At 34.0% G+C, this 10,619-nt stretch overlaps 1 protein-coding gene across 2 annotated transcripts in view; it reads left to right on the top strand.

Annotated features, from left to right (window-relative positions):
- Nucleotides 1-10,619, top strand: part of Cdh10 (cadherin 10) — a 172,586-nt gene that overhangs the window by 82,537 nt on the left and 79,430 nt on the right. The gene's annotated exons all lie outside the window — the stretch shown is intronic.

Below are 10,619 nucleotides of genomic sequence, written 5' to 3'. Positions count from 1 at the left end.
ATATATATATATTTGCCTTATATAGAGACTTCACAACTTATGACCTAGTGGTGATTATGACAGATTCCATAATTTCATGAGTATATTTTCCCCCTAAAACTTTTCAGTAGGATTTTTGCTAGTTGATTTAGTCTGCTTTTTGACACAGTGACATAATACCTAAGAAAAAGAAGTAAAATAGGAATGGTTTACCATGGTTCAAGGTTTCAGAGGGTTCAGTTTATGGTTATTTGGCTATATATATATTTTTTTTTCTGCGACATTTATAAGGCTCATCTTCCTGGTTTAGGAGGAGTCATGGAGCAGAGCTGCTTAGCTCATGCAAGCCAGAAAGGAGATGGGTTTGGGATGTGGGGGGAAAGAGGAAGAGAGGAACAGAGGAAGAGAGAGAGAGGGGAGGGATGGAGGACACAGGAACAAAAATATACTCTTCAAAGGCTACCTCCAAACAGTTCTGAGCTCGACAAGTTTTCATCTGCTCCCTGTTACACCACCATCTGGGGCCAAGCTTTCTTCACATGAACCTTTGAGAGACAGCACAGATCCAAACACAACACTGATTCAAAATTAGACTTAAATAGTATATAACCTCTTAATGAAGGAATAAGTTAATGGGCATAGTTCCCATTCTTCATTCATATTAATTTTAAAACAGTCTAGAGCTTGGGATTTAGCTCAGTGGTTCCAGCACCTGCCTCATAAGTGCGAGGGCCTGAGTTCCAATCCTGGAACAAAAAACAAACAAACAAAATAAAACATAATGAAACAACAACAACAGCAAAAATGTTCCGTAAGAAACAAGTCAATTGATCAAGTAAATTACAAGCCAATTGAATTTCAAATCCAGGGTTTCACAATAGTTAGAACCATGGCTCCAATCAGCTCATAAATTCCTTTGGAAAAGCAACAGTGATTTCAGATCATTCACAAAAATTTAAATTCAATGTGTTAATTTTAAAATTATGCCAAAGCAAATTAGATAAAAATGTCAGCAACCACACTATCGTGTATTTTCTGCATAGTCCTCAAAGTTTTTGCATATTCAAATCGGAAACATAAAGAATGCTTTAATATAAAATTTTTCAATAGTCAATTAACAAATAAAATTTGCATATTTTGTGTCAGACAACTTTGACTTGAATTTAGAAGGCAGGTTTTCAGGGTATGTACTAGAGAGTGCTGTCTGGGTCAGAATTTCCTTCCAGGGATTTAGCTCAGTGGTTCTGACACCTGCCTTGCAAGCACAAAGACTGGAGTTTGATCCCCGATACCAAAAAAGACTTTCCTAAAGAAAAAGAACTACAAATGATAGAGAAAAACAAAAAACATTTTTATTTCACTAGCAAATGTTTTCATCCCACAATGACTACATTCATTGTGGGTATTAGTATTTGTAGATAATACCTCTTAATTCTTATTTTTATCCTGCTCCCCCCTCTTCTCCCCTCTTCCCTCTACCCCTTGGTCTCTTTCTTGCTGCAATAATTCTATCTCCATTTTATATAACCCACCTTTAATTTTGATTTTTATTTATACAGTATAGCACTTTGTCTCATGTAAATGAAAACCATGTGAGATCTATGGTAGCGTGACTGATTTAATTCACAATATGATCTTGAGGTACTTTAATCTTTCTAAAAATAACTCAAAATTATCCATTTTTATACCAATCTAATTCTCTAGTGTACATAAATACCACATTTTCTTTATTGATTTGTACATTGATGGAAAAAGAAGCCATTTCCACGATTAAGCTATTTTGAGTTGTTCCGCTGTGAACACAGACTGCCATGTACGTCTGTAGAATGATGTCTTCAACTCTTTCAAAACACAACCATAAGTGGAATACCTGGGTTAAGTGGACTTTCTTGATTTAGTTTTCGAACAATCTCCATACCATTTACATACCACTTGTGCTAGTTCACATTCCCACCATCAATGTATACACGTTAATTTTCCCCACGTCCTCAGGAACATTTGTTCTTGTTTGATTCCATAATGATGGCAATTCTTTTCAGAGGGGGATGAAATCTCAGTGCTGTTGTAATTTGCATGTCTTTAATGGCCAGTGGTGTTGAACAAATGTTCATGTAGTTTTGCCCATTTGTAACTCTCCCTCTGGGAAGGTTTTGTTCATTTCACTTGCCCATTTTTTTTTATTGTGTCTTTCATTCACGGCAGTATAATTTTTTAATTCATTATATAACTCTGGATAGAAGTCCTGTCTCTGAGGAAAAGCTGGCAATTTTTTTCATATGCTATAAGTCATTTCTGCACTCTGTTGATTGTTTCCTTTGCTGTGGAAAACCTTTCAAATGTGATATACTACTTTAGTTTATCCTCAGTACTATTTCCTGCGCAACTGGGTTTCTATCGAGAAAATCCTTGCCTAGGTCTATGATTTCAAGATTTTTACCTATTTTGTCTTCCAGCACATTCAATATGTGTGTTTTAATATTTAATTTGTTGATTATTTTTATTTAGTACATGGTGAGGGATAGGGGTCAAGGTTCGATCTTCTGCTTTTGGACTGTTAATTTTCCCACCATCATTTATTAAAGAGGCTCTCTTTCCTCCAGGATTTTTGTGGTTCCTTGTCAAAAATCATATATTTTAATATGATTTGACTTGTTTCTGCATCCACTATTCTATTCCCGTTCTTTCCTTCCTGCCTCCCTCCCTCCCTTCCTTCCCTCCTTCCTTCTTTCTTTCCTGACTTTCTATTTGTGCCAAAACCATGCTGTTTTAATCACTGCAGCTTGTAACATAACATCAACTCAGGAATTATGATGCCTCCCATTTCGCTCTTGACATCCATTATTATTTTTGCTGGGTCTCTTCTGGTGGTGTATGAATTTAGGAGTTGTTTTCTCCAGCTGTATGATGAACGATATTGACATTTTGAGTAAAGATTGTATTAAGTTTGTGTATCAGTTCTTAAGTACGGGAAGTTTGATGGTAGTGATTATTCCTATGCAGGAACAGGTGCTACCTTTATGTTTTTTGATATCCTCTTCAAGAGTATTGTGATTTTCATTAGAGAGGACTGTCACTTCCTTAAGTTAATTCCTAAGAAATAGTTATTACTGGTGCTATTGTGAATTATATATTGTCTTCAGTTTCATTCTCAGTGGATTCATGAATAGTATACAGGAATTCTGCTGCTATTTTTGTATTGATTTTTGTACCCTGCTACATTAAGAGTCTACTACTGGATTTGGGAGCATCATCTCTGTAAAGAATCATGGTATCTGCAAATAATGATAATTACACTGCTTCTATCCTTATAAATATCCCATTTATTTCTTCCTGTTGCCTGTCTTTTCCTGCTAATAATTTTAACACAATTTGACCAGAACTATTAATAGTGGATGTCATTATCTTGTTCCTGATTTTAGAGGGAAAACTTTCGGTTTTTCTTCATTTAGTATAATGTTGGCAGTCAGTTTGTCATAAATGGCTTTTAACTGATTAATATAAAGTGTGGGTATATCTTCTTTCTTCAGGGTTTTTCTCATGAAATGATGTTGATTTATTTTAAAGGACTTTTCTTTTTCAAGAAGTTTTTGTCATGCTTCTTTTTATGCAATGAATTACACGTATTGATTTGCATATATTGGACCATCCTTTCATCTCTGGGATGAAGCCTACTTCTCCATGATATAGGATCTTTGATTATTCTTTGAATTCTGTTTACCAGTATCTGGTTGACGATTTCTGTATCTGTATTAATTAAAAAGATAGATATATAGTTCCTTTTTTATTTGTTTGCATTCTTGTTTGGTTTTATAATCAGGATAATTGGATCTTCCAGAAATGACTTGTGTATACTCTTTTCCTTCCAATTTAATTAAAGATCTTGAGTAGCACTGGTATTATTGCAATTTCTTCAATTTTTGCTTTGGTCTTCATTTTACTTTTTTGTACTCTCTTTTGGGGGTGGATTATTCTTATTTTTCTAGGAATTTAAAGTGCAGCATTAGGTTCTTTATTTGGGCTTACTCTGTTTTTCTGATTTGGGCATTAACAACTATTAAGTTTTCTCTTAAAACTACTTTCACTGTGAAACTACTTTCAACTATCAATAGATAGATAGATAGATAGATAGATAGATAGATAGATAGATAGATAGATATGGTACTGGTACTACCATTTGATTTTAGGTACCAATTTCCTTTTTAATTTCTTCTGTGACCCATTAATTATTCAAGATTTTAGCTTTGAGTTTCCATGTGTTTCTAAAATTTCTATGGTTTCTGCTTTCATTAGTTTCTAGTTTCATAATATGCCTGGGAAAATTTTGATTGTTTTATATTTTCTTAAGCATGCTTTAAAGGATAGTTGGTAGTCTATTTTGGAGATACTTCTATGTGTTACTGAGAAAATGTGTATACTGTGGTTATTGCAAAACCCACTCTGTAGAGGGCTATTAAGTCCATTTGTAAAATGCCTCAACTCTGATATTTCTTATTGATTTTTTTATCTAGTTGATCTAGTTGTGATAGTGAGGTCCCCCACTGTAATTTTATTAATTGTATTATTGTTTATCTAATCTTTTATGTTCATCAGTGTCATTGTTTTATGAATCACATGCACCAATGTTCAGTGCATACATATATTTATAATTGTTATCCTATTAAGTTGTTCCCTTAACCAATACCTGTACCTCTAATATGTTTGGCTTGAATTTCACTTTCTTTGAAAATGTGAGAGCTAAACCTTCTTATTTTCGTGCTACGGCTGCTTGGAACATTGTTTTTCGTATTTTGATTTTTAGTGTCTAAGTGTCTTTTTGGATTAAATCCATTTCCTGTATAATCATACCCTTAGTTTTGTTTTTTAATTCAGCATGCTGAGCTGTTTGTTTTGATAGAAGTTGAGACCATTCACAGTGAGAGGTATTACTGAAAGGTATTGACTTTTTCTTCTCATCACTATTTTCCTGTTGTTGATTCTGCTTTTAAAATTCCTTTTCTGTATAACCATTTGTGTTGTATTGTTTATTCATTCTACCAGGATTTTTGGCATTGTTATCTTTATTTCTATATTGAGGATATCTTTGAGAATTATGTGGATCATTCATTCAGTGTTTGTGAAATTCTTAAGGTGCTCTTTGTCATGGAAATACCTTATTTCTCTATCAATTTTGAAATAACTTTATAGGATGTATCCCATATCAGTTTGGGTTTGAAGATGCATTCTTTTAAAGCTTCAAATATTTCACTCCAAGCCATCCTGACCTTTAAGATTACTGTGGAAAATCAACTGTAATTCTAATGGATTTACATTTATAAGTAATTTGTTGCTTCTCTCTGACAGCTTTTAAGATTCTGTTTTTGTAGTGGACTTTTAAAATTTTGACAGCTATATGCTGTGGAGAAGTTATGGCTGTATCACATTCTGTGTGACTTGCTTATCTGTATATGAATTACTTCCCATATTTGGAAAGTTTTCTGCTATTATTTTTGTACAAAAAGTTTTTATTATATTTTTGCAGTCCTTTGATTTTTCACTCAACTACATTTTGGGGGAAATGACAAAGAATAAAAATAAAAAGATAACGTTCAAGATATAAAGGGAGACCAGGTGGAAACCTGACTCTAGTGTACTCACTTGGATAAAACTCTGTGGTTGGCCCACTTTTCTTAACCAGTTATAAGCATGTTACATGGAATAGCAACTATATAGAATGGCTGGATAAGGATTAAATTAATGAGGGACCAGATTTTCCTTACACACAAAAGCCTCTGCATTTTGCTGCATTTGCCCAGTTTCTCTATAATTTCGAACTTTCCTGTCAGTACTCTTCCAATTCTCAGAGATCTAGTTCCTTTTTTTTGTCTTTAAGTTACTGTTTTCCATTTGTTTCAATTCCAGGTCCTACAGAGGCTTTGTTTTGCTGCTGATCTCTACTCCTGGTTTGAATTTTGACAAAAAAATGGAATTTTGATTAATTATATTTTGCCACTTTTTAAATTTATGGTTGGTGCTTTAGTTTTTAAAATTAATTTTATAGGTATCATTTAAATATAGATGCCAATCACATTCATCAAAAGGAATTTGTACCCGTACCTGGTGTATCTTGATTCCTCCTTTTTTCCCAATCCCCTCTCCTTTCTTTATTTGCAAAAGCTCTTTCTTTTTCATTTTTTCCCTTCTTTTTTCATCTTGTTCTTTTGCCTTCCTTTCCTCCTACCCACTTCATGGTTTCCCTTTCATTTTGAACATTTTCTTCTGATTTCATATTATCTATTATACATTTAGGTCTTTATTTACTCTTTCAGTTTATCACACCAGAGACACAATGTGATATTTCTAATGTGTGCCTGTATTTCACTGTATGTACTTCACTTAAGAGTATAGTCTTAAATTGCATTTATTTAGCTATGTGTCAAGTTTATCATTCTTTATGGCTGAGAAGTACTCCCTTGTATTAAAAACCCACATCTTTTTTTCATCCGTTCATTAGGTGACAGGCATTTGGGCTGTTTCTGAGATTTAGCTGTGACAAACTATGCTTCTCCAAACAGGGGTGCACATGCATTACCATGGTATGATGCTTTTAATTCTTTTGGGAAGATACCTAGCAAGGGACTAGCTGGATCAAATGGAATCTCTAACCCTAATTTTATGAGGAAGCTTCACACTGATTTCCACAGTGATTGCACCAGTCTGCACTCTCCCAATAGTAGAGCAGGGTTTCATTCTCCCAGCTGTCATGTGAGCCCTTGTTGTTGGCTGCTTTCTTCATAACAGCGATTCTTTCTGGAGTGTGATGGAATCTCAGCTTACTTTTATTTTGCATCTCTCAGATGACCAGTGATGTTGAATATTTTTTCGTATATTTATTCTCCATTTCTATTTCTTCATCTGAGAAGCATCTATTCAGTTCAGATGCCAAGTTTTGGATTGGGTCTTTATATTTTTGGGCATCTCATGTTTTTCAATTCTTTGCATGTTCTGGATATTAGTCCCTTAATCGAGAGGACTACTGGCTAATTCTTTTTCCCCATTTTATAGGTTTTCTCTTCACTCTGCTGGAGATTTCTTGCCCAACAACTTTTTTTTTTTGAGATGCAAAATCTTTTTAAATTTATGAGAACCCAGTTGTTGATTCTTTGCACTATTTCCCATGCAGTCTGGGTTTTGCTCATGAAGTCATTTCCCACACCCATGACCTCAAGAGTTCTACTTATTCTCCTTTCCAGCAGATTCAGCATTTCTGTTTCAATGTTTAGATCTTTGATCTATTTTTATTTCAATTTAGTGCATAGTGAGAGACATGTGTCTAGTTTTAATCTTTGGCATGTAGAAGGCCTGTTGTTCTAGCAACACTTATTAAGAGGCTATCTTTCTTCCAGTGAACATATTTGGGCCCTTTTCTGCTTTTTTTTGGAAGAATAAAATTATCTTAAAAAATACTTAGTTAAATCGAAGTATTCTCTTATATTGTCCTTAAAGAAATTTGTAGTCCTGAATCTCAATACATTTTAAATATATTCTTAAATACATTACAATGTTTGAATATTTTGCTTATATCTACTTTGCATTATTAAAACATTATTATTTCTTAATAAATCCATCATATATATTGGGCATAGTCATCATCTGGAATTTGTACTTGCACGTAATACATCTTAGTTTTTTTTCCCATTCCTCTCTCCATCCTTTATATAAAAAAATCAGTTTTATAACTTACAGAAAAACTTCCCTGTTTTCATGAAGTGCTGTCATGCCTTGGTGAAAAATCAACAGACTAAATGCAGTAGGATATAATAATGAATGATTTGCCATGTCCCATTGATTTATTTATATCCTGCTATTCCAAAAACACATTATCTTGACAAATTTAACTGTGCAGTAAATTTTGAAATCAAGTATATACATCAAGTCCAGGTTTTCCCCTAAGACTTTTTTTTATATAATTCTATATCCTGTTGTTTTACCTTTACCACAAGAAGGCACAAAACAAATTAGGCTATTACTTAGATTTCATTGGATCTACAGATTAAATCAGAGAGACTAGTAACTGACATTAGTCTGCTCAGACTGCTAAGTCACAGTGTTATAGATTTAGTTGCTTAAGCAATAGAAAGTAATTTTCTCCTTCTTCTGGAAGCTAGAAATCTCTAATCAAGCTGCCTCAAGTTCATTTTTGGTGCGAGGTCTCTTTCTGGCTTGCAGAGGATCACTTTTCTTCTGCGTCATCATATGGCCTTTTCCTTGGTGTGCATGAATGGAGGAAGGAGAAGGGGACAAACAGGCAATAGTTTAATGCTTCTTCTTATGTTAACAATAATCCTATAGGATTAGGGCTCCATTGTCATAACTTAATTTGGCCTTTGTTACTTGTGTAGAGTACCCTTTGCCTGGTCTCACACTTGAGTTAGAGGTTCACTGTATGTATTTATGACATGGACTCAGACATAAAGTATATAATGTATCTTGAGTCTACATCTTCCAATCCATAAACATGCTATAATTTTTTCATCTGATTAAGACTTCTCTCAACAGTTATTTGCATGTTTTAATATAGAGATCATGCATATACTTCATTGGTTTTCTCATGTGTTTTATGCTCTTAATGTTATTGTAAAATATTTAATATTTTATAATCAATTTGTGATGCTAACATATAGAAATTCAAATTATTTAATATTTTGATTGTGTATTTTGTAGGTTTGGTTGATTTATCCGGAAATTCTACAAGTCTCATGTAAAGTAAACTATATTTAGAATGTGTGTGATATATATTTTTATTATATACATATATGTTTTTGCTAAGAATTTTCTATATAATCAGGTTGTTTCCAGAAAAAAAAAAGAGATTAACTTCAGACTATTCCTTTTTGATTGCTCCTTTTTCTTTTTTTTTAATTTGCTAAAAATTTCAGTTTTAAATCTATTAGTGATACATTACATTAGACATCCACTTCCCAGGTTGAAGGAAACTCCATGAACATAATCATACTTCAGGGCCACAGCAATGAAATTAGACATTATGGGAGGTGGCAACCAGTTGTGTAGTTTCAGTGATGGACTAAGGGATTGATAGTGCAGGGAGTAGGGTTTGCACAGGGGGTCAGAGATGGAATCGATGGTCTTGCACATCATGGGGTAGCCTAGGGAGAATCTAAGTGTGAAACTCATAAGGAGGACATCCATGCAGAAGAAAGCCCCATATTTAACCTGTTGTGGTTTGGGTAGAAATGTCCCCCCAAAGCCTCCTGTGGTCATAGGCTTGACCTACAGTGTGAAGCCGAAATTGATTCATGATACAATGCTAGGCTCAAGAGTGCTAGGATTAAGGGTGTGAGTGCTACCTGCCCTAAGTAGCCTGAATAAAATAAAAGGTATGGAAAGATGCCGGTGACACCCCTTGTTGCCTTTGCTGCCTTGTGCATGCCATGTCGTTTCTCCTCTGAAACACCTGCCATCCTTTCCTTGGAGCCGGCTTGTTATGGACTGAAACAAATTGTAAGTCAAATAAATTTTTGTCGCTGCAACATGAAAAAAAAAAAAAAACTAATGCATAACCCAACCACCTTTATCAGGAGATCTCATCGCCTGATTTAACCAGTTTAACAAAATGAAGAAAATAGATGAAGACAGAAAGTGAAACTCTGTGCCTGTTCAAAAGTTGAAAAAAAAAACAAACACCAAAAAAAGTAGCACTATTTCTGTGGTAATCCCAACAAAAAAAACTTACTTCAAATCAATACGGAAGGACACATCAGACCTATTAATTTAATTACTAAAATCCATTGCAAGTATAATTATTAAAATTGTCTAAGTCTTCAAATGAAGGACTGACAAACTGTGTCAGCCACTAAGATGCTAAAAATCTTTCCCAGTTACATGCCTTAAATTAATTGAGGTGGATTTTTTAACAAAAAGTGTTATCATTGGAAAAAACAAATAATTAAAACTAAGTATGGAATACATTTATAATAACAGATCAGTAATTCATTAGGAATTTTGATAGAGGAAGGGAGATTGTGGTAGACAATTCCTTTGTAGAAAATGTCAACTAAAGAACCCATGAATGTGGGCTGGGGATTTAGCTCAGGGGTTCTGCTGCCTCCCTCCCAAGTAGAAGGACCTGAGTTTGATCCCCAGGACCCATGAATGAGAATGCCTTTGGATCACTAGTTCTGCCATATGGTTGAGGACAATGATCCCTTATAATGTATCCATGTTTTCATAAATTTATGTTTCCACAGTTTTTAATTCCCAGGTTTTTGTAGTGCTGCAGGTTTGTAGAACATAAGGATTACATTCGTCATGGGAGATTGGTTTATGTGCACAGCACTTCTTAATTATTTTTTCAATCACCATCCCTCCCTTTTCCCACTTCTTCCCTCCTCTTTGTCCCCTTCTCTTTTGCAACCTTTCTGTCTTCCTTTTCTTCCATACATTTTTTTATTTCTCTATAATGTATTTTTTACTTTGGGTCTTCCTCATATAAGAAAAACATTGTGAATGTGTGCTTTGTATGTCTGATTGATTTTATTCAACCTTATACCCAAGTTTCTCCATTTTCCTACAAATGACTCAAGTGTAATCTTTTTTTTTTTTTTTTTTTTATTTAATAGCAGTCTTTTTTTTTAACACCATCC

This window comes from Fukomys damarensis, unplaced genomic scaffold (assembly GCF_012274545.1).
Source record: "Fukomys damarensis isolate Sample0158 unplaced genomic scaffold, DMR_v1.0_HiC HiC_scaffold_1, whole genome shotgun sequence".
NCBI lineage: Eukaryota > Metazoa > Chordata > Mammalia > Rodentia > Bathyergidae > Fukomys > Fukomys damarensis.
Note: the sequence above shows the minus strand (reverse complement) of the source record. Positions and strands in the feature narration are given on the sequence as shown.